The sequence below is a fragment of the Bos grunniens genome, chromosome 14 (genome assembly GCF_055505025.1).
Source record: "Bos grunniens cultivar Pamir isolate PY7600 chromosome 14, Bosgru_T2T1.0, whole genome shotgun sequence".
Taxonomy (NCBI): Eukaryota; Metazoa; Chordata; class Mammalia; order Artiodactyla; family Bovidae; genus Bos; species Bos grunniens.
Window position 1 is genome coordinate 44350625 of NC_141178.1, and position 26249 is coordinate 44376873.

The 26249-nt window shown below is 36.4% G+C and overlaps 1 long non-coding RNA gene across 15 annotated transcripts in view; it reads left to right on the plus strand.

Moving 5' to 3' along the window:
• Positions 1-10590: 10590 nt before the first annotated feature.
• LOC147359338 (uncharacterized) overlaps positions 10591-26249 on the plus strand; it is a 307413-nt gene continuing 291754 nt past the window's right edge. For all 15 annotated transcript variants that reach the window (XR_015140723.1, XR_015140715.1, XR_015140714.1 and 12 more), the window contains exons 1-2: positions 10591-10679; positions 14658-14710. This is a non-coding gene — a long non-coding RNA (uncharacterized LOC147359338). The remainder of the gene's footprint in view (positions 10680-14657; positions 14711-26249) is intronic.

Below are 26249 nucleotides of genomic sequence, written 5' to 3' on the forward strand. Positions count from 1 at the left end.
TCTGGAAAGGGTCCATATAGTCAAAGCTGTGGTTTTTCCCATAGTCATGCATGGATGTGAGAGTTGGACCATAAAAAAGGCTGAGCACTGAGGGAATTGATGCTTTGAACTGTGGTTCTGGAGAAGACTCTTGAGAGTTCTTTGGACAGCAAGGAGATCAAATCATTCAACTTAAAGGAAATCAATCCTGACTATTCATTGGAAGGACTGATGCTGAAGCTGAAGCTCCAATACTTTGGCCACTTGATGCAAAGAGCTGACTCATTGGAAAAGACCCTGATGCTTGGAAAGATTGAGGGCAGGAGGAGAAGGGGGTGACAGAGGATGAGATGCTTGGAGTGCAAGCCAACTAAGGGAGATAGTGAAGGACAGGGAAACCTGATGTGCTGCAGTGCATGAGGTCACAAAGTTGGACACAACTGAGCAACTGAACAACAACAACAAAACAGAGAAAATATTTGTCTCCATAAGGTTTTGTTAGTGGATAAAGGGGCCCTGCTTTCCACTGACTCCCACACATTGAGGGATTCCTGAAGACAGAGGCTAAAACACACCCATGTCTACACTTTTAGTTGCCCATTTATCCATATGTTCCCTTTTTCCTCTTCTTACCTTTCCCTCAAAATCTTACCAGTCTGTATAATTCAAATACCCTCTTACATCCTAGACCTTCCTGAAAGGATCCAATCCAAAGTCTGTTAAACTACTGAATTGCTTCAAGTATAGGATTTCCTATTGTCTTAAGCAGGCAGAACTTAATAAAGTTTCTTATCCATTGGAAGCACATATTTATTTTTCTAAGGGAATGGAAGTATGGTCAACCTGAATATACTCTATCAGGTTGTATTAGTCGTCAACAAACTTTTACTGGAGATGCAATAGTACGAGAAGGAACCCCAAGAGAAAACTTATTGGCCTCCATCTGTACTTCTTTCGGAACCACAGGTATAGCATAAATTCTACTCACCCTTGATGAACAAGATCAGTCACTCCAGAATATACCCTGCCCAATTTTCCTGTTTTCCAGTGACATGAAACAGGCAACTTGGAAAACAGCTACAGGATGTAGCTGAGGTATTATTGGTCCTACCATGAAGAGGTTATTGGTGACAATGCTATTTATTACCAGATCCACTTATCATCTATGGCCTGCTCTTACCAGTGCTCTACAGTGTCCTCTGACTGCCCAGGAGTTACTTTTTGCTCAGGGCCTGTATCCAATAGGTTCAGAAAACATTTGGGTACTTCCTAACCATGAGTACATAATTATGTGGTAAAGAGTTACAGACATTTTTTTTTTTTTTTTTGAGAAAGACTAGAATGAAAATCCATAACATGTACTTGTGGTGATAGTAAAACATCCTTCCACGAGTGTATGTTTATTCTTGGAGCTCTTGGTCTGGGAATTGACTTTGATCTGGGAATTGCATTCTCAGGATTAGCAGCATTCTAGGCATCCTAAAGTTGAGTTGCCCAAGTTACCACCAGTAATATCTGAGAGCAAGGCCCTTTTCATTCCCTATTATGGTAGCTACATCCACTTTTCCTCCGATTGCTAAGACACCTTAGCTGTCTTCTGTACCCTAGAATCTTTCCACTTCACTGATATCAGGAAGCTCACTTCAATTGCAGAATTTCCTCCAACATCTGAAACACTGCAGGACTTTTCAGAAAACTTGGAACCCCTTCACCAGCATATTTATCAAGACTTGGTAAAGAGAATATCTTTTTTTTTGGATTTATTTTTTATTGAAGGATAATTGCTTTAAAGAATTTTGTTGTTTTCTGTCAGACCTCAACATGAATCAGCCATAGGTCTATTGAACCCTCTTAGCAAACATGATTGTGATGGGTGAGTGTATTAGAAAGGATAACCTTATTCCAGTAATTCTATCACTCAGAACCTTTGGATCTTTTCCTATACATTATGCCAAGGAATTTTTGGCCTCTCAACTTTATTTAACATAACCCACCTCTTGATCCAGGTTTTAGCCATTCAGCCAAGAATGCATTCTGATTGAACTGATTGCTAAATTCAAACTGATTTAATGTTATTCCTTTCTTGGTACCTCAGAATCTTCCCATACATCCCTCACAAATGTTGTTAAAAGGAATTTCCTGATCTAACAATTCCTTTGAGGTTAAAATCTTCTCCTTTTAGCTTAATGTTGAATTTGACCTCCATTTACATCACATTCCCCAATTCTGGTAATAAGTTTGCAAACATTAAGGTCCAGAGAAGACTTCAGAAGAAATGGCTTCCTTTGCAAGATTTTTCTCTCTAAAAAATGACTTCATCTTCAAATCAGGGCTGAAACAAGCTTATCAGACGTGGATGATGAGACAGCTATAGCCAGCATGGAAAACCAGTGGGAGTTAGTGTCTGGGGTCCATCACGTCCTTCACTTCTTTCCGTATCATCCAATATATTCTATTCGTATTCTTTCATTTCTTCTTAATAAAAATTCACTATCACATGGGAAACCTGGCATTGCCGTAAACTCAAACAATGAATTTGATAATCTGCATTTTCAAATTTTACATTTGATTACAACACTGCAGGTTAAAAAACTATTTTAGTGTGGTGGCAAATTTCCCAAGTTTTCATTCATATCTTGAGCCAACAACTTTGAACCTTAACCTATTCCTCTCTGTCTTTACTCATATCCATTAACCTTCCCTGAATCCTTGAATGTACATGACTTTAATTCTGTTTTCGGAGAAGGCAATGGCACCCCACTCCAGTACTCTTGCCTGGAAAATCCCATGGACAGAGGAGCCTGGTAGGCTGCAGTCCATGGGGTCGCTAAGAATCGGACACGACTGAGCGACTTCACTTTCACTTTTCACTTTCCTGCATTGGAGCAGGAAATGGCAACCCACTCCAGTGTTCTTGCCTGGAGAATCCCAGGGACGGGGGAGCCTGGTGGGCTGCCGCCTATGGGGTCGCACAGAGTCGGACATGACTGAAGCGTCTTAGCAGCAGCAATTCTATTTTATTATGGCATCAATATGACAATCACAAAGATTTGCTTTTGATAGACATTTTATTAATGATAACCACAGATAAAATGATAAAATAAATATTTTTATAAATGATAAAACAATTAATGGTAAGTAATTGCTTTGCCATTGAATGCCATAAGTTACCAGACACCAAGTGGGCATTAACTGAATTTTTTATCACCTTCAACCCAAACTGAATCAGAGATAAGACTCAGATTGCCCTGAGGCTTTGAGGCCAATAACCCCCTTTCTGGTACCAATTTCTATAGACACTGGTAAAGAATATAAATAGTATATAAATAGGCATATTCTTGGTTGTAAATACCTGAAACTGACTTTGGCTAATTGATTCCAAAATCAGATTAATTTTTAGACTAATAGTAGTTTGGAGAACCAAAAGATTGCTGGAGAATCAGGCTCAGAAAATGCAGGAAGCAAGAGAGACTTAGCAGTCAAGACAAAACCAAGGTTGAAATTCAGAAAGTCTGGTTAGGATGCCACAACTGGTACCACAAACAATGGACACCATCCATGAAGTTACTAGGCTCTACCTTGACTAAGCCTAGCTTATAAGTCCAAATCTTGTCTGGTCAGGAGGATAGAGGAGAAATACTTCTTTTGGACTCATAAGCCCCACACAATGAAGTCCTTCAAATAGAAATGGTATTTTGAATAGTGGATATCCCTGAATAACTAATATTTACTACATTTTTATAAAAGTTAATACTCATAATGTGTAAATAGTTATTCTAATACAATTCTTTTCCTACAACCTCCTTTACTATTTCTATTGGGTAATTAACCAAGTTTAAAATTTGATAATAAAATAGTATTTAATACATACACACTGCTTGTGTCACTTTAAATTTTAAACATACTAAAAACCAAGAACATGTCAAAACTAGAGTTTATAGAAGATGCTAAATATTTACAACTTCCATTTGACAAAGCCTCAAACTCCATTATTTTCAAGCAATGGCTACTATTTTCTCAGTCCATTAAGTAACTGTGTCTTATCCTCAGGTTTAGTTGGTTTGAAATAAGTAAAGAAAAAAAAAAAGTGCCCATACCTTGTATCTATTTGTAACATTATAGAAACAAATCTTTCATCACATTTTGTTATACATGCTTGTGTATTTGTCTGTCTTTCCTCTAGCCTACTTTATGAGCTATATCTGTGAAAGAATTATTTCATAACTGTATCTATGGTTGGCGTATAGTGAAAGACAGTGAAAGTGAAGTCACTCAGTTGTGTCCGACTCTTTGTGGCCCCATGGACTGTAGCCCACCAGACTCCTCCATCCATGGAATTTTCCAGGCAAGTAGTTGGCATATAGGAGACAATCAATACATATTTGCTGAATTTGAATAATTGATAACTATTCTCCTTTGGAATATAGTTGGATAGAACATGTCTTTAGTGAAGATATGATTATGGGGTGAAAAGAGATGTTGTTTCTGGAAAAAATTGAAGAGAAATTCATTATTTATTTTTTCAAGGATTGTACATAAAATACAACTCACTATCTCAAATATTACAATATTCTAACACAAAGCTGATGAATCATAAGTGCAGATTGCCCAAAGCAACTCAACAATATCAAAAGTGGAAACTTTTTAAAGATATAATTGACATATAATATTAGTTTCAGGTGTATAGCATAATGAGTCAATATTTGTATATATTGCAAAAGAATCACCACAATAAGTCTAGCTAACATCCACCATCATATACAGCTAAAAGAATTTTTCTTGCAATGAGAACTTTTAAGATCTATTCCCTTAGGCTTTCAAACATGCAAAATAATATTGCTAACTATGATCACCATGCTGTACATTACATCCCCATGACTTATTTATTTTATAATGGAAGGTTTGTATCTTTTGATGCCCTTGACTTGTTTTGCCCAACCTTCACCACCCCTGGCAACCACCAATCTGTTCTCTGTATCTATAAGCTCAATTTTGTATTGTTTTGGTTTGGTTTTGGTTTTTAGATTTCACATATAAGTGAGACCATATGATATTTCTCTTTCTCTGCCCAACATACTTCATTTAGCATAATAACCTCAAGTTCCATCTGTGTTGTCCCAAATGACGAGATTTCTTTCTTTTTTACAGGTGACTAAAATTACTCTGTATACAGAGAGTTTGCACCATGTTTTCTTCACTCATTCATCAATCAATGGACATTTAGGTTGTTTATGTATTTTGGCTATTATAAATAATGCTATAATGAACATGGAGCTACGTATGTATCTCTGAGATACTATTTTTTACTTTTTTAGGTTAAATACCCAAAGTAGAATTGCTGGATCTTGTGGTAGCTTCACTTTTAATTTTTGAGAAACCTCCATACTGTTTCTTTTCAACAGTGCACAAAAGTTCCACTTTTATCCACATCCTCACTTACCCTTGGTATTTCCTGTCTTTTGGGTAATAGCCATTGTAATAGGCTAGGTGTGAGGTGATAACTCATTATAGATTTGATTTGCATTTCCCTAATGATTAGTGATGCTGAGTACCTTTCAATGTCATTTTGACCATCTGTATGTTTTCTTTGGAAACAATGTCTACTCAGGTTCTCTGCCCACTTTTAAATCATACTGTTTGGTGGTTTTTGTGTTTTATTTTGTTTTTTATTGTTATTTTGTGGGGAGTTGCGTATGTGTGTTTTGTTTGTTTTGCTATTGAAGTGAAACTTTAACACTAAAAATCTAGCCTTGATTTTTAAAAATAGGCCAGTGATTTTATTTTTCTATGAACTCTGTTTTCCTCATGCCTGCAAGGGAAATAGGGATTAAAATCACTTGATATACCCATATTGTTACCAAAATTAATTTCAACTGTTTCTTTTACTCTTCCAATGTAGCTATTAGGAAATTTAAAATTACATGTGTGGTTCTCATTATATAATCACTGCTCTGGAGGATCAAACATGGTGTTTTGATCCTCCATAGTAGATCAAATCTACTATGTTTTGCACATAGTAGATTACTTCCAAATACAATACTTTGAAAGAAAGAATGTTAGTCTAGATGCTTATTAACTTCAGTTACATACACCTTCAATGTCTGTAGCTACATACTTTTCTGATGATCAAGTTTTCCTCTTGTACATATTTACTTATGCATGTCTGTATGTATATTAAGCATGCACAACACATGTTCATGAGTTAACTCCATCCTTGTCAGTCTATACACATGTAATAATATAGGATAATGCTAAGTGTTAGTAGTATATGCTCTAAAGACATATAGGTATTATCTGCCACTCAATAGATCTTTGAGAGTTATTTTGTTTTTCTAAATATATTTAAGTTCCCTTATCTGTAAAATGGGCAAAATGATTTTATCTTCTCCCTAGGCTTGTTAGAATTAAATGAAATTTTTCTCAACACAGTGGTTGAGAGCAAACACTTAATGAATTATAGCTAAGCAACTACAAAACACAATGTATTCTAATATTGAAGTCTATTGTTCTAATCATGGGTTGTTTCAAAGCAGAAATATTTGGAGGATAAGCATTACACGAACTAAGAATAACTAAGAGTATTTTACAATGTAGAAATTATTCCCATTTAATTGTATCTTTAAGTCATCTCTTTGAGTCAGTTACAACAAGAAATTGTATTCTTTCAATTTTATTGAGATAAAAATAAAACAGGACATAGAGTTACTCATGGTCAGCTTATCAATCTGCATTTCCTGATGATATATCATATGATTTTGCCACTATATTTTAAAGTCTTTTTTCCACAGATAAAATGTACACCCTCTCAGGTTTGGAAAACTTTCCCTACTTGAATCAAAGTCTTTCTAATATTCCAAGATATATTTTCATTTTTATATGCCATACTTTCTTTTGACCAAGTCATACCCTAGACAGGAAAATATTTCACTCTTGACTTTCTGGCAGTCTTGACAGTTTTCTGGGGTCATAAGACCTTGGCAGAGTTAACACAATAGTTAGAGGTATTCAAGCAATGTTTTCTTAAGTTAAGGCAATAGAAATAAAAGCAAAAATAAACAATGGACATAGTCAAACATAAGCTTTTGCATAGCAAAGGAAATTATAAGGGAAATAAAAAGACAACCTATGGACTGAGAGAAAATATTTGCAAACAATGTGACAGATAAAGACTTGAATTTTAAAAATATATAAACAACTCAAAACAAAAAAACAAAAAATGGACAGAAACCTAAATAGATATTCCTCCAAAGAATTATATATAATTATTCTTTCAGATCAGATCAGTCACTCAGTCGTGTCCAACTCTTTGCGACCCCATGAATCGCAGCACGCCAGGCCTCCCTACATATATATAATTATATATAATAAATACATATAATAATACAAAGAATACATATAATGGTCAATAAGAACATGACAAGATACTCAGCATCACTAATTATTAGCTACTTGCAAACCAAAATCACAATGCAGAATAACCTCATATCAGTAAGAATGGCCATTCATCAAAACTCTACAAATAATAAATGCTGGAGAAGGTATGGAGAAAAGGAACCCCCACCCCATTGGCGGGAATATAAATCGGTGCAGCTACCATGGAGAACAGTATGGAGGTTTGTTAAAACTAAAAATAGAGTTACCACATGACTTAGAAATCCCACTCCTGGGCATATATCTAGAGGAAACCATTGTTCAAAAAGATACACGCAGGGCAATGTTCAGACCAGCACTATTTAGAATAGCAAAGACAAGTAAGCAACATAAATGCCTATCCACAATTGAATGGATAAAGAAGATGCATATGGCATACACACACACGCACGCATGCACAATGCAATACTACTCAGCCATAAAAAGGAGTGAAATAATGCCATTTGCAGCAACATGTATGGGCCTAGAGATTATCATAGTAAGTGAAGTAAGTCAGAGAAAGACAAATATCTTATGATATTATTTGTGAAATCTTTTTAAAAATTACAGAAATGAATTTATTTACATAACAGAAAGAGACTCACAGACTTTGAAACCAAATTTATGGTTACCAAAGGGGAAAGGTAAAGGCAGAAATAAATTAGGAATTTGGGAATAACATATACACACTGCTATATATAAAATAAATAAACAAGAACAAACTGTATAGCACTAGGAACTATATCAATATTTTGTAATAACCTAGATGGGAACAGAATCTAAAAAAGAATATATATAAATATATGTATAACTAAATCACTTTGCTGTATAACAGAAGCTAGAACAACATTGTAAATTAACTATACTTCAATTTAAAAAAATGTTGAGGACATTCATTTAGAATATGGTCAGAATGACATCTTACAAATTCAAAGTTTCACTAAGGCAGAAATATTACCTGAACTTTAAAGTCTAAGGTAGGCATGTTACAAAACAGCATGAGTTTAAAGGGTAGAAACAACATTCAACTTATCTTTCCTCTTTGATGTGTAATTGGAAAAAACAAACTCTGAGAAAACTTATGTAAAGACGTGATGCCAAAAACTCAACCTCTGTGCACTGGTGCTGAATCAAATCTCAGAAATAGAGTTTTGGGTGAAGTTGAAAATAGCTTTGTTGCTTTGCCAGTCAAAGGGGGACACAGCAGGCTCATACTCTCAAAACTGTGTATCCCAACCTGGGGAGGATTTGGTGAGGAGTTTTATATAGTAATAGGCTTCCCTGATGGCTCAGCAGGTAAAGAATCTGCCTGTAATGCAAGAGGCACAGGAGACTCAGGTTCAATCCCTGGGTTGGGAAGATCCCCTGGAGGAGGAAATGGCAACCCAACCCAGTATCCTTGCATGGAGAATCCCATATTATAGCAATGGTGCAAGGGTAGGGTTGCTGATAAGGATCAGTGTGTGTGCTGGGCCTGCACATGCTCTGTTGTCCCCTTCTCCTCCTGCCTTCAATCTTTCCCAGCATCAGGGCCTTTTCCAATGAGTCGGTTCTCCGCATCAGGTGGCCAAAGTATTGGAGCTTCAGCTTCAGCATCAGTCCTTCCAGTGAATATTCAGGACTGATTTCCTTTAAGATGGACTGGTTTGATCAAGTAGTTAACATCGTCCATTTGTTGGGGGGTTTTAGTTCTGCAGAAGAGACCCTTTCCCAAGGCTACACAAGTGTTTCTTGACCCCTCCTCCCTTTTCTCTGCATCCACTCCCTTCTCTGATTAGCGACGATTTGAACCTGCCCCTTGGAACTCTGGGAAGGTCATGGAGGCTGAAGCTTACTTACTACAAACAAGAAATGGGGACACAGAAAGGCTTATATGCCCAGGAGCCCCAAAGGGTCCTGCTCAGTTTCGAAGAGAAAGTGTTTTAACAAAAGGCCTAGGAAATGTGCCAAATAAACATATAAATACAAATGGGCTCTAGTAGTTGTGTTTCAGTAATGTACCTAATGTTCAGTATGTAAAGTACTAATAATCCATGACGTGGAAGTTATGCTGTAGTCGTGAAAGCTCTTCCACACATTTCTACCTCTGCAGGTTCTCCTTCATTGACACCATTCTCTTCTTTCCATTACTACTGATTCCATTTTAGAAACCCATCATCCTTTCCCTAGACTGTATAATTCAAAACGCTTGTATCAAATTCTACTCAGGGCTCAAGGATGGCACTGTGGGAGGTACAGATAAGAGTAGATGGCTATTGCCTCAAAAGAATTCAGAGTCATAGGGAGATACACAGAATCAACTACTAATGATATAAAGTCAGATTGTAATCGGGACTAAAGTAAAATTATAACCAAAGTGTGGAGCCTTGTACCAGAGTCACAGGACAAAAATCTCTGGAACTGACCGAGCCCCACAGCAACTGTTGCCATGAACCTCCAGATCTAAATCAGCCAGTTCCCTGACCCAATATTAGGCAAGATGCTAACCCTACTACCCACTCTATAGCATCCTAACCAGTCATATAATGCGACCATTCTAGTAGAAATTTTCTGTCTTGAGGTTATAACAATTGGCTACCACCCTGCAAAAGGTTTCAGCTCTCCCTTGAGCCAACCCTCCCCCATTCTAACAGTGCCTCCCACTCTAATAAACTTATATTTTCTTTTCATTCTGCCTCATGTCTCGAAATTACTTTCCACCCTGCACAGAGAGCACAACAAAAAGAGCTATGGAAGAATGTAGAGAAAAGGACTATTCTGCTTGGGGAATTTGGGAAAACTTCTCACAGGTTTGAGTTGGGCCTTAACTATTTTGAACTAGGTCTTAACAGCTACAATAGCCTCAAAACTAGTACTTTCACTTGGGAGCCTCTATCACCTTGCCAAATTGCCCATTACATTGCTACAGAAATAACTTTCTTAAAATCAATGTATGCCGCCTTACCGTCTTAAAAGCTTTCTATCACTGTCTACAGCCTACAGCTGAAAAACTAAGGGAAGCACTTCAGCGAGGAGCTGGGTTTCCACCTACCATCTTGGTTTCCTCTGGTGTGAATAGTTGCTTACAGCTCCAGACTGTATCCATCACTGGAAATCACCCTCAAGCTGCAGGCAACTGGCTCCCCAAGGATACACCACTTCCAGGAGATTCTCAGCTGCTAATAATTGACTGATGCCAAGATACAAAGGTCAGTCCCAATTACTTCAATTAAGCCCATTAATAAAAGAGCTGCCCAGCTCCAAAGGCTCTCTGTAGACTCAACTAAGTCCTCGGTGCAGATGCATCACAGGTTAGTTCTCGTTCTTTCTCTCCTTTTTATTTCTAAAGAGCTACCCTATAAATCTTCTGCATGCAACTTTCCATCTCAAAACGTGTTTCCAGGGAATTTCATTTAAGAAATGCTGCAAAGAACCAAGACCAGAGGGAAAAACGCTTCCTGGACTGTAAGCTGTGGAGTAGGCCTGCTTATGCCCAAATCCTTTCTAAATCACTCTGTTCAGAATGAATTACTTCTTTCTGTACACATTGTGTGTCCTCTAGCTCAGCATTTCTTTATACTTCTTAAATTACTGTGAGTAATTCCTTTAGGCCAAAGCCTATTATTTATTTCGTCCTTACAAAAATTTAGGGATTCATAAGTAAACATCATACATAAAAAAAAAAAAATCATACATAGCTTTACACACATTTCTGAAACTGCTAGAAATAAACTTCATACCAGTTTCCCTGTGCTTAGCTTTTACCACTCACTTCTGGGTATCTCTCTGACACCTTGGCCTAAGAACGAGGTGGTGGTGGTGGTTGAGTTGCTAAGTCGTGTCCAACTCTTTGCGACCCGTGACCTGTAGCCCACTAGGCTCTTCTGTCCACGGGATTTCCCAGGCGAGAATATTGGAGTGGGTTGCCATCTCTTTCTCCAGGGGATCTTCTCAACCCAGGAACTGAACCCATGTTTCCAGCATTGGCAGGTGGATAGTTTACTGCTGAGTCACCAGGGAAACCCAAGAACTGGGTATCTTCCCTTTATTTTCTCCGATATTGAAGTTTGCTTTTAAGATAAGGCCTGGATTTTTTTATTAAAGGTTTACAAGGCCTTTCAAGACCTGAAAAAACGCTTTTCTTGGCTTCACACTCTTTCATCTCAAAATCTAGCCTCATAGGACTTGCCGTGTGCTGAAGACCTATACTTTCCTGCCTCAGTAAACGAGCTCACACTGGTTCCTCTGTCAGGAATCCTCTCCTGAAATGTTAGAAATCCTTCTTGAAGAACATTGCTCAAATGGCGCCTCTCCTCATGAAGCTACTCCTGATGATACCAAGGAGAATGAATAATTTATTTTTATATATTCTCATTTCCTGTGTCACATTCAACAAATAGTAAGTTGCTCACCAAGCACAGCATTACCTGTGCTACAGAATATTGCCTATATTTATATGGCGCATAATAAAACTCAAATTTCTGATTAGTAAATAGGATGATGGCTGTGCTTTCTCTTGGCCTCTGCTTCCTTCTTCTGTAATGTCCTGTCTACATTTCAATTAGCACTCTTATCATGAAGCTTAGTCATTGCTTAATTTATGACCCATCTTCTTCATTAAACTGTCAGCACCTGAGGCAGGATCCTCTGTCTCTGGTTTTAAAGTGTTTGGCCCATAGCAAAGGCTCATAATTTCTTGGTAAATATCTGTCAGCCCCACCAAACTGTGAGGCCACGTAATGTGCTTGCTTTCTTCATGGCCGTATCCCAGGAATCTCACATAATGCTCAGAACATGGCAGACGAGTCACACGTGTTTGTCTAAGGGATGAGTAAATCATAGCTTTTTGTCAATTTTCTATGTTTTAGATATTGTTCACATTTAATTCTCTTTTCTACTTGGAAAACTACTTACAGGTAAGAACTGTGACTCCTTTAAATTTCCTATCCTGAATATATTATAGGCTTTTAATACAGAAGTGTTCAATTAAAGAGTGTTGGTTTTCTACACAAAACAAACCAATGTCCAAAGATTATAGTATAAATCTTAAAAGACTTAAATTCTGATAAGATTTTCAGACTCAGCAAGCTAACAACTTGAGGCAGAGAAAAGGAAGACTTTAATATTATCACTTAGGGACTTCCCTGGTTGTCCAGTGGTTAAGACGTCACCTTCCAATGCAGGGGGGTGGGGGGTACAGGTTCAATCTCTGGTAGGGGAGCTAAGATCCCACATACCTCATGGCCAAAAATCCAAAACATAAAACAGAGGCAATACATTCAATTTATTTGAATTGAAGATAACAATTTCAATAAAGGTAGGTAACAAATTTGATAAAGACTTTCAAATTGTTCATATAAAAAATTCTTAAAAAAATACTATCAGTTAATCTTATATGAAACATTTCTTGGGTAACTAAAATGATTTTCTGAAATAAAAGGGTTTATTACTGCTGATTAATAGAGTTTCACAATCAGACCAAACTAAACTGGCAAGAAGGGAGAGGAGAATCACACAATTCATGGTATAATGAAAATCATATTTTTTTAATCTAATTACTTGGTTGTTTTTTATGACTTAAGAACTCTGATTTCTCAGAAAATTGCAAATAAGAGATGACTCTTCCTATTCTAGTGGCCTTTTTTTCTCCCTACTATTGAAAACCCTCTTCCTGTGAGACAACCCAAGCATACATCATCTAAGACTTTTTTCAGACTATGCAAATATCTGTGGTTGTGTCTACACGGCATCAAAAGAATGAAATAAGCAAGTGAAAAAATCAGTTAATTTAGAAAAGTCTTTCAAGTTCAAAGCAGAGATAATAGCCCACTGACAATATTTTTTTAAATGTTTGATAATATGAGGAACCAATCTTTATTAGCTTCCTCATTTTGAAAAGCAAGATCCAAACTAGTATCCTTTAGCTGTGCAAGGCATGTTGTCCATATTACACAGCATCTACTAAAACAAAGAGGAAAATTCAATGACTGTAAAACACTGCAAAGAGTGCATATTCTCTTGGGCTCTGCTCAGTTCTTTAATGCTCTGTATATACCTCTGCTGGGGCTTCCCTAGTGGCTCAGAGGTAAAGAATGCGCCCACCAATGCAGAAAATGCGGGTTCCATCCCTGGATTGGGAAGATCCCCTGGAGAAAGAAATGGCAACCCACTCCAGTATTCTTGCCTAGAGACTCCCGTGGAGAGAGAAGCCTAGCAAGCTACAGTGCATAGGGTCTCAAATAGTCAGACACAATTTAGCCAGTAAACAACAACAATATACCTCTACTAGTATTATCATATTTAGTAAAGGTTTGTCTCTGAAGAAGAACAGGAAGTTCTTCTTCATGTTCCTTGAAGACATGAACTGTCTTCTACATTTGTATCTTCTATATCACTATCCTAAGTGCCTAGTCTATAAGAATAACTGTTAATTTAATTAATTAAATAATGGTTTGTTCTATAGTGTATACAAATATGGCGATACATTTGGATCATGAGGATAGATCTGGATTAGTAACTTAAAGCATGTTAGTTCTGCTAAAGCACATGCAGCTGAATACTACTAGGCTGTTACTGTTAAAATATTATCATTATGTTGTAAGATTGCTTAAACATAAGGTGAAGAGTTTTAAATATATGACAGTCAAGTGAAGACCCAGTATGCAGCTTTTAACCCAAAATGTCCTCTAAGCGCCAGAAGCTATAATCAGCCTTTATGAAGAGTCCTCATTATCAAGTGAGACAGTTTTAAGACTAAAGTCTATTACATTTCTAGCTCTGATACAAGGTATACTATAATAAGTGACCTCTTGTAAGTCAGAAACGTAATATGACTCTGACCTTTGAAGTCCATCAAAGAGATCGTATAAATAAGAACCAGATAATTATGAATCTTTTAATTGGTTTTGTGATGTTTGTGACTACTTTTCAATATGAACTCTCCCTCTTGTTTTTTATACTGGGTAGGCCATCTAGTATTGGAGAAGGAAATGGCAACCCACTCCAGTGTTCTTGCCTGGAGAATCCCAGGGACGGGGAAGCCTGGTGGGCTGCCGTCTGTGGGGTTGCACAGAGTCGGACACGACTGAAGCGATTTAGCAGCAGCAGCAGGCCATCTAGTGAAGGCCAAGGACCAGGACAGGAGTGGTGAGTAGATAGGTCTAAGGGCACAGAACTGGTATGGTTTACAGAATAATCTATGGACCCTCTAAGCAACATATATGTATACATTATTTAATTCACAAAACAGGTCTATGACATAGGGTACTATTATTGTTCTCATTTTACAGATGAGAAAATTGAAGGACATAGTTCAAGGAACTTGACCAAGGTGATGCAAACCGTAAGTAGCAAAGCCTGGATCCAAGTGCGACAGGCTGGCTTTCTGATCTCTTTTTTTCTGTCTTCTGGGGCTTAGCAGAATGTCTGAACATAACTGGTGCTCAGCGGATGGAAGGAAGAAAAAATGGATAGATGGATGAAAGGATGGGAAGATAGATGTTTTGACAATGTGTGGAAGCTGGAAAGTCCTGTAAATAATGCTCTCTGTCAAGTCAGAAAAAAACATGATTTTGGATTTCCTGAAATAGTATTTTGATTCACAAAATTATAAGTCAGTCAGAGGCAGGTACTATTTTACTAGGAAGAGAAGGAGTAAGATATCAAGGAGTAAGATAGCAGGAATCAAGGTTGGAATTAGTAGCCTGTAGAATACAAAATTCACAAAGTGCCCTACAAGGAGATACAAATATGAAGTTCAGCTTCGAGAATGTTATAATCAAAATATAGACAAAAGAATCAGGGAAAAGTTTAAGCAACCAGTTTTTTGTTTCTTTTTGTTGTTGTTTAAACTAGAAAAGTAAAAGCTTCTAAGAATTTAGTTTTAGAAATTTCTTTCTACAATCACTTTTTTTTTTTCACTTTTCTTCATAAAGGACTGACAGGGCAAGGAAATAGGTGTCTGATGTCAATCCACATCACCTAACTAGCTTAAAAGCTAGTTTGAATGTCTTTAAACCAAAAAATTCAAATAATTTAAAAATTGGCAAAACTCATCTGGCCATTTGGAAATTGGTATGTTTTTCTGTATATTGATTTATATATATTTTATTCTTATAAAGTCAATGGTTAAAAAATTCATTTGATAATATTCATAAGCTCACATGGTCATTCGTGTAAAAAATCATTTATATTAATTTTTTGTTTCCTTACTGTTTGTGAGTGATCTGGCTTTGTGAATTCTTCTAATCCATGAGCAATTACTATGTTTGAAGTCTTGCTGTGTAGACACATTATGGTATGTGGGTTTTTCACACTGGAGGGAAATTATACAAGTAGAAGACTATAACCAAGATTTGAACAGTTATATGACCCAAACCAAATGCTAGAGAATTGTGTAAATTTCCAGAGTGGAAGCAAAAGATAAATGCCAGATTCCAACCACACATGATTGTGAAAATTTTCAAAGGAAAATTCCAAGAAGCCAAAATTCTACTGTTCCCTTTGTAGTTGTTTGAAAATAAAGCAACCAGCTGGGATCCCTTTATTTGCACATCTGAAAGTATGCAGCAGTGTGGCAAATGGTTTTCTGAAATGAATACATAAGGTCCTTTTTGGAATCGTTGATTTATAGACTTTGAAGAGTTCTTAGGAGGATATCATCCTATTTCAAGTGAAATTACACTTTAGCCATTTTATAGGAAAGAAATCCTGTTTTAAAAGAAATCCAAAGAGGTATAAAATACTCTTTAGAGCACATCAGAAATGTTTGCAGAATGATAACTGTGACTTCTTGAGTGGCAACTTTCAGATATCGTGTTAAGCATTTGCACATTTGTTCAACTATATCTCAAGGATGATACTGTCACCATTTTACAGACTAGAATATGAGTCTTAGAGGATCTAAGCAATTTTCCAGCTCAAACTTGCCAATTATTAGGGGCCAGAGTTCCAAACCAGTTGCATCTGGTTTCACAGTCAGAGCTTTTCCCCCAACATGACCACTGACCTTCACTCATTAGATGGACCTCAAATTCATCATGCTGCATTTTAGATTACCTTCTACTATCATCAAAATGACAGGAGAATATATTGTGTATTGTCACATCTACATTATATGATTTAACCTCATTTGAACGTAATGTTCCTTCTGATGTGTATGCAAATTGAGAGAACCAACTGGTATCTATAATCTTTGTGATGGTTTATAACTAATGTAAAATGAGCTTGAAAGTTGTAACTAAGCAGTAAAAGATAAAAATCTTTCATATTTACTCTTAGAGCTTCATTTTAATCTTCTATTTGATTTTGTATCATATAATGAGTGTTTTTGGTGAACTGGATAATTGTTCTCATTTCTTCACTCACCCACGTGATCTTTGTGGTATGTTAGAACAGGAAGAGAATACGCCATCCACACGCACACATGCACACATACACCATTGATGTTGGGTTTTACTGTATGAATTGCTTTAGCCAGTGGAATGTAAGTGACCATAAATGTAAAGGCCATAAATGTAGTAAAGGCCATAAATGTGTTTGGTTTGGTTTGACTCCTTTATACTCTTGTGATCTGCCATGAAAAGAAAAGGCCCAAAGTAATCTCTGATCCAAGAAGAATGTGAAGACGTACAGGGCTAAGTTACAGAATCTGTGGGCTTTTACACAGCATCCTTGTGGCAGTGGCTACCTAATGTGTTCATGATGTAATCTTGCTGGTTGCATTGCTCGGGGACACTGGTACCACTGGATAAGCCACAAATAGTCCCATTTACACAAGGACCTGTAGAATAAAATTTTGAAAGGATGCGGAATAACTGATTCTCTTAGTCCTGAAAACTGATTTTCTTACTCCTGAAAACTCGAGAGAAAGAGAAATGAAGGCTTGCACATAAGGGCATGGCAGGTGCTAACTTCGAAGGCCCTGTGAAGGCCAGGATATCTTGAGGTAGGATTGAGTTGTCAGGAGACAGTGGTCACAACAGAATCACTGAAATAAGACAAGAAACCCCTAAGTACTGCATAGGAGGAAAGCTGGAACAGCCACAAGTTATGATAGGAAAGGACTGTACAATCTACAGTTGGAATCCCACAGTAATTTAACCAAAGATAAAAGTATCACACTGATTATAGCACAGTCCTTAGGTGTTAGTTCCCTGGTTGCTGTGGCCTACAGAAAGGAGAAATACAGACAGAAGATGAAAGACACATCAAGATACAGAGAATAGCAACAGCATTCTTTTTCAGCCTAAAGGAACATTAGAGATCCACATGCTAATTTAATAGGTGGGTAAAATAAACCCAAGGAAATTAGGCAAGCTGTCCAAATATTTGCAGGGTCCTGACACAAAGATAGACTGAACCCACTAAGCTGATTATTCAGTCCAGTTCTCCTATTACTCCTCACGAGTAAGTAGGTATTTCAAGAACCTCACAATTGTTTGTATTATGTAACTTAAAGTTTGTGTTCAGTTATAGATAGCATTCAGTTAGAGATCATGTTAGTGAATTCAATTTCCATGGTATTAATGAAATTTCATGGTATTAATGAAATTTCATGGTATCAATGAAATTCAGGAAGACCAAGAGGGGTGAAAATATCAGTCATCTTCAAAATTATTACCTACATTACTAAATCTTCATTCTCAATTGTTTCTTAAAACTGTTATTTTGAATAATAAATTTTAGATTATTTTATAAATAAGGATATAAATGTACCTATTGTGAAGCTAATGGGATTCCTTCCCAACCCCTCTGCTATTCTGAATTTTGTGTTTTTCATGCCTTTTTACACTTTTATTGCACATGCATATATGAACCAATACTTAATAGTGCTTACCTTTGAACTTCACAGAAGTGATATCATACTGTACACAATCTTCTAAAACTCCTTTTCATTTCTATTAATAAATGGTTATCGGTGGCACAGTGGTAAAGAATCTGCCAGTGCAGGAGATGCAAGAGATGTGGGTTCGATCCCTGGGTAGAGAAGATCCCCTGGAGAAGAAAATGGCAACCTACTTCAGTATTCTTGCATGGAGAATCCCATGGATGGAGGAGCCTGGAAAGCTACCATCCACTGGGTCACAAAGAGTTGGACACAACTAAATGACTGAACTAACGTATTTAACCGTTTTAATGTTCTATATGTGGTTGTGGTTCTTTGATTTTTATCTACTGTATACAACTGTATCATGTGAAGGAAAGTGAAAGTGTTAGTCGCTCAGTGGTGTCCAACTCTTTGTGATCCTATGGATCCAGGCTCCTCTGTCTATGGAAGGCAAGAATACTGGAGTGGGTTGCCATTTCCTTCTCCAGGGAATCTTCCTGAACCAGGGATTGAAGTTGCTGCTGCTGCTGCTAAGTTGCTTCAGTCATGTCTGACTCTGTGCAACCCCGTGGACTGCAGCCTACCAGGCTCCTCCGTCCATGGGATTTTCCAGGCAAGAGTACTGGAGTGGGGTGCCATTGCCTTCTCCAGGGATTGAAGCTGGGTCTCCTTTATTCTCCCATCTGTGAATAGTTGTGTTTAGTTATGTTCTGTCCAGTCATACTCCTGTACACTTCTCTTGGTGAACATAAATAAGAGTTTCTCAGGTTTATACAAATCGAAAGTTGCATAACATGCAAAAAAGCATATTCCATGTGGTTGCACCAATACAGTCTCCAGCAGTATGTAAGAATTCAAACACCTGACATCATTTGACTTACTAAACTTTTAGCAATGTGCGGGTGTTGTATATCATGTGCATTTTATTTGCACTTTCCTGATTTTTAATCAGATTGGGCATATTTTCATAAGTTTTTTGTTTTCCTATGTTTTATGTTTTTCATTTGTTGAAAGGTCTGTTGATATCTTTTGATCATTTCACTATTGGGAATTTTTTAAATTTTTAGTAATATGTAGCCTTTCTCTAGTCTTGAGGCAAATTCACTGTTACATTTCTTAAAAATATGTTCTTTAGGTTTTGATTTGCTTTCACTCTTTTCATGATGTAGTTTGATAAAAAGAAGTTATTAATTTTAAAGCAGTTAAACTTCTCAATCTTTTCTCCATTTTTAGAGATTTTTGCATCTCTTATAAAAATCCTTCCATATCCTGAACTCATGATAGTCAACTTTATGTTATACTCTAAACATTAGAAATTTGCGTTTCCTATTTTAAATTTTTAATCCATTTGGAAATGATTTTGTGTAAACAGCGCAGTCAGTTCCTCTGCATAGATAACCAAATGCTTCAGCACCATATATTGAGTATGCATAACTTTCTTCAGCGATCTGTAAAGACATTTCTATCAGATAGCAAATTACCATAAATTTATGGGTCTATCTCTTATCTCTATACACTGTTCCATTGCTCAGTGTTCCTATCGCTGTATTAAAACCAAACTCTTAATTATTACTTTTAAAATGCCTCATTTTCTGGTGAGAAAATTATCATTAATTTTGCTTTTCATCAGAAATGGCTTGGCTGACTTTTGACTCTGCTCTTCCATATATTTTCCGATAAATACATGAAGTGTTTTAAATTTTTTAAAATAAATATTTTTATTGAATTGCATTGTAACTAAAGATAAATTTTCAAAAAATCTACACTTTGGTGACATTGGTCTTTCTATTCATTGACATGGTTTCACTCTTCCTTTGATTTAGATCTCTTTAATGTCTGTCATAAAAATGTATAACTGTCTCCACAAAAGCCTGAAGTATCCATTTTTGGGTTTATTCCTGGATCTATGTTTAGTTCTATGATGAATGATACACTTTTATAAATTACATTCCCTATTTATTACAAATGCAGCTTGCTTTTGTACATAGATCTTACTGCATGATACCAGCATTTTTAACTTCTTTATGAATTCTAATAGCTTGTCTACAGATATATTGGGGTTTTTCAAGTTGACAGTACCATGATCTGGAAATGAAAGTTTTGTACCTATCTTCCAGTATCTATATATTTTATGCTTTTTTCTTTATTTTTGTTTGTTTACCAAATGGCAAAGTTCATGGTATATCCAGATTTACCATGACAGGCTTCCCACATCTTGAGAGACCATTCTGGAGACTTAGTATCAAAAGAATCAGCTTTAGGACAAAGGGTGTACCAATTTTGCATTCTACTCTTAGCATACAAATCTGCTTGGAAGCTGAATGGCCTAAGTAATTGTCTAGCCAGAGACCTCCCCATGGGACCTGGATCTCATCCAGATGTTTGCAATTAAAAGAATGTGAGTTAGAAAAGCTTCAAAGCTCTATGGTGATAATTCTCAGCCATGCCTTCACTTAAGTCTTATGCAGAAGGTCTTAAAAATGTTAATACCAGAGCACTATCTCAGAAAAATTAAATCAGAATCTCTGGTAGTAGGACCTAGGGATTAGTTTTTTTTTTTTTCATTTAAACTAAAAACAAACAAAAGCAGTTCACCCATTTCTCCCACCTCCCACTTTTGGCAGTTACCAATCTGTTCTGTATCTATGAGCTTGATTTTGTTATTTGTTTATAGATTCCACATATGAGATCCTACAGTATTTGTCTTTCTCTGCTTGACTTATTTCACTTAGTATAACACCCTCAAGGTTCATTGATGCTGTGGCAAATTCACTTTTCATTTCACTTTGTATAGATTTAGGTATCATTTTTTATAGCCAAATAATATTTCATTGTGTGTATGCATATCTATCACAACATTTTTATCCACTCATCCATCAATGGATACTTAGGTTGCTTCTGTATCTTGACTATTGTAAATAATACTTCAATGAACGTGGGGGTACATGTATCTTTTTGAGTTAGCCCTTTTATTTTCTTTTGATAAATACCCAGAAGTGGAATTGCTGGGTAGTTCTAGTTTTAATTTTTTTAAAGAAACTCCCCACTATTTTCCATAGGGGCTTTACCAATTTACATTCCCATCAATAATGCTCAAGTGTTCCCTTTTCTCTATATCCTGGTCCATGCTTGTCCTTTCTTATCTTTTTGATAATAGCTGTTCTTATAAATGTGAGGTGATATCTCATTGTTTTTTTATTTTATTTGCATTTTCCTGATGATTAATGATGATTATCTTTTCATGTTTGTGTTGGCTATCACTATATCTTCTTTGGAAAAGTGTCTGTTCAAAATTTCTGCCCATGTTTAATCAGATTATTTACTTTTGGTTCTGTTATTGAGTTGTCTGAGTTCTTTATACATATTGGATACTAGCCCCTTATCAGTTGTGTCATGTGCAAATATTTTCTCCCATTTAGTCAGTAGCCTTTTCATTTTGATAAAGGTTTTCTTGCCATGCAGGAGCTTTATAGTTTGATGTAGTCCCACTTGTATGTTTTTGCTCTTGTTGCTCTTGGCTTTGGGATAGGATTAAAAATCATTCCCAAGACTTAGGCTAAGGAGCTTGCTACTTTTTATTCTAAGAGTTTTGCAGTTTCAGGTCTTACACTCAAGTCTTTAATTCACTTTGAGTTAATTTTTATATATGGTTCCAGTTCAGTTCAGTTCTTCAGTCATGTCCGACCCTTTGCGACCCCATGGACTGCAGCATGCCAGGCCTCCCTGTCCATCACCAACTTTTGCAATTTATTCAAACTCATGTCCATTGGGTCGGTGATGCCATTCAACCGTCTATCCTCTGTTGTCCCCTTCTCCTCCCACCTTCAATCTTTCCCAGCATCAGGGTCTTTTCAAATGAGTCAGTTCTTCACATCAGGTGGCCAAAGTATTGGAGCTTCAGCATCAGTCCTTCCAGTGAATATTCAGGACTGATTTTCTTTAAGATGGACTGGTTGGATCTTCTTGCAGTCCAAGGGACTCTCAAGAGTCTTCTCCAACACCACAATTCGAAAGTATCAATTCTTTGGTGCTCAGCTTTCTTTGTAGTCCAACTCTCACATCCATACATGACTACTGGAAAAACCATAACTTTGACTAGATGGACCTTTGTTGGCAAAGTAATGTCTCTGCTTTTTAATATGATGTCTAGGATGGTCATAACTTTTCTTCCAAGGAGCAAGTGTCTTTTAATTTCATGGATGTAGTCACCATCTGCAGTGATCTTGGAGCCCAAGAAAATAAAATCTCTGTTTTTTTTGTTTCCACTGTTTCCATTGTTTCCCCTTCTCCCCCATCTATTTGCCATGAACTGATGGGACCAAATGCCATAATCTTAGTTTTCTGAATGTAGAGTTTTAAGCCAAATTTTCCACACTCCTCTTTCACTTTCATCAAGAGGCTCTCTAGTTCCTCTTTACTTTCTGCCATAAGGGTGGTGTCATCTGCATATCTGAGGTTATTGATATTTCTCCTGGCAATCTTGATTGCAGCTTGTGCTTCATCCAGCCCAGCGTTTCTCATGATGTACTCTGCACATAAGTTAAATAAGCAGGGTGACAATATACAGCCCTGACGTAGTCCTTTCCTGATTGGAACCATTCTGTTCCATTGATCTATATGTCCATTTTTATACCAATATCATACTGTTTTAATTACTATAACTTTGTTATATATTTTGAAATACTAGCCTGATGCATCTAGCTTTGTTTTATCTTAAGATTGTTTTGATGATTTGCAGTCTTTTGTGGCCCATACAATTTTGAAGGATTGTTTGTTCTATTTCTGTGAAAAATGCTATTGGAATTTTGACAATATTTCATTGAATTTGTAGATGGCTTTGGGTAGCATGGACATATAAACAGTATTCTTCCAGTCTATGAGCATAAAATATCTTTCCATTTATTTGTGTCTTCTGTAACTTTCATAATTAATGTCATAGTGAAAGGTTGTTGTTGAATCAAGCGAATACACCGGGATTCTTGGCCCCCGGAGGAGAAGAATTCAATCTGGGGCCAGAGACGAGGCTTGATTGCTCAGAGCTTTTGTGTAATAAAGTTTTATTAAAGTATAAAGGAGATACAGAAAGCTTCTGACATAGGCATCAGAAGGGGGCAGAAAGAGTACCCACCTGCTAGTCTTCAGCTGGATGTTATATAGTCACTAGCAGTCTGTTAATGAAAGAAAGGAATGTCTTAAAATTCAGAATGGCACCAGGCCCCTCACCCATAAGATGCATTTTGGGATAGTCTTGGCGCCAAATGGTTTATCCTGGGCCATAAAATGATTAACTTGAATCTTGAAGAAGGGCAGATCACCATACAAATAGTTTCATTTACATAGATTAGGGGAACAATATCCATACTGGTTTGTCAAGTAGGTTCTGGGCCAAGAGGCGGAACCGACTTGGAGACAGAGTTTGGGGTAAAGGCATAGTACATTAGCATAGCTTAAGACAAACATTTCCATAAGAAAAAGGCATTGGTTATCTCCAGGCTCAAGAATAGCTAACTTCAGGTGAAACCAGGTGTCATTATGGCAACACAGTATTTTAAGAGAAACCTCCCTTTAAATTTGTGTAGAGAAGGAAAAAATATTGCTAGTTTGTTTCCTCCTGCCACTTAAGAGAGATAAAAATGTCTGACACTTGCAGGCTATTTCCTCCATTTGGAGAACCCTGGCCTTCCTGCCTGTTACCCTCTCAATAGGTTTCAGTAGACCTTGGTTAAATTTACTTACAGATATTCTTTTTGTTGTAACTGCAATTAGGATTTTCTTAATTTTGCTTTCTGATAGTTTTCTGTTAGTGTATAGAATTGTGACAGGATTTTGTGTATTGTCTTTGTAGTCTTCAAATTTGCTGAATTCATTTATTAGTTCTGAATTTTTAATGGAGTATTTAGAGTTTTCTGTATGAGTCATCTACAAACAGTGAAATTCTTATTTTTCCTTTCCAATTTGGATATTTTTTTATTCTTGCCTAATTGCTCTGGCTAGGACTTTTCAATAGTATGTTGAATAAAAGTGGTGAAAGTGGGCATCCTGGTCTTGTTCTGGATCTTAAAGAAAAAGTTTTAACTTTCACCATTGAGAATGATGTTAGCTTTGGGCTTGTCATATATGGCCTTTACTATGTTGAAGAACATTCCCTCTATTTCATTTTGTTGGGAGTTTTCATCATTAATTTTGAATTTTGTCAAAAGGTTTTCCTGCATCCAGTGAGATAATCATATGATTTATTCCCCTGGTTAAATCTCACAATCACAGTATATGATCTTTTAATGTATTATTGAAATTAGTTTGCTAGTATCAAAGATTTTTGTATCTGTGTTCATCAGGGACATTGATCTATACTTTGACATCTATTTCTTATCTTACTCCACTAGATAGGACCTACATTAAACTACTAAAAAGAAGAGGTTATATTAAATACTGCTGTCTTGCTCCTGATTTCAGAGGGAAAACTTAAAACATTTAACCATTAAGAACTATATTTGACATAGGTTACTGGTGGGTTTTGGTAAAGATTTTCTCTTCTATTTCAAGTTTGATAAGAATTTTATCATCATGGAATGTTGAATGTTATGGAATACTTTACTCCAGTGATTGAATGAATTATATAGTTTTAGTCTTTATTCTCATAAATGGTGAGTGAAATTTATAGGTTCATTATTATTTTTAAAACATGTATTTTTTTCATTTGTCTTAGTAACTTTGATCATCATTAGTTGTCTTCTTCTTACATCACTTGTCAGATTTTTATCTATATTCTTTTTTTAATTTTATTTTTTAACTTTACAATATGGTATTGGTTTTGCCATATATCAAATGAATCCGCCACAGGTATACATGTGTTCACCATCCTGAAGCCTCCTCCCTCCTCTGTCCCCATACCATCCCTCTGGGTCGTCCCAGTGCACAAGCCCTAAGCATCCAGTATCGTGCATCGAACCTGTTCTGGTGATTCGTTTCATATATGATATTATACATGTTTCAATGCCATTCTCCCAAATCATCCCACCCTCTCCCACTCCCACCAAGTCCAAAAGACTGTTCTATACATCAGTGTCTCTTTTGCTGTCTCATATACAGGGTTATTGTTACCATCTTTCTAAATTCCATATATATGCATTAGTATACTGTATTGGTCTTTTTCTTTCTGGCTTACATCACTCTGTATAATAGGCTCCAGTTTCATTCACCTCATTAGAACTGATTCAAATGTATTCTTTTTAATGGCTGAGTAATACTCCATTGTGTATATGTACCACAGCTTTCTTACCCATTCATCTGCTGATGGACATATTCTTAAATGAGATTGGAATGTGCTATCTCATAATGTCCTTTTCTAACTTTGATATCAAGGTTACACTGACTTCATTAAATGACTTTGGAATTGCTAACATTCTTTCTGATCTCTGGAAAATATGTGACACTTATTATCGCTTCATTGAAAATTTAGTAGAACTGGTATATAAAACATTCAAGGTGGTTTTCTTTGTGGGAAGATTATTGATTATAGATTTAATTACTAATTTTAGGACAATTCATGCTTTCTATTTCCCCTTCATTTGCTTTCAGTATTGTATGTTTTCTAAGAATTCATCTATTTTGTTAGTACCATAAACATTTTCTATTAATTTTCCTGTTGGACTCTAAATCTTTCCAGTTTTTACTCTATCTTCAGTTATGCATTTTTAAAATTCATAACATTATTCCTAACTCCTACATTCTCCAGTCTCATCAGAGATTTGCTCAATTAATCTTTTAAAGAAATCATTTCTGTTCTTTCCAATCTTTTTCTTTACTACACTCATCATTCTTTTCTTGGTTTTATTCCTTTGTTCTTTTTCTTATAAATGTTGATGTCTAACTTACTCTCTGTTCGTTTCCAAGGCAAACCATTCAATATCACAGTAATCCAAGTCTATGCCCAACCAGTAACACTGAAGAAGCAGAAGTTGAACAGTTCTATGAAGACCTACAAGACCTTTTAGAACTAACACCCAAAAAAGATGTCCTTTTCATTATAGGGAACTGGAATGCAAAAGTAGGA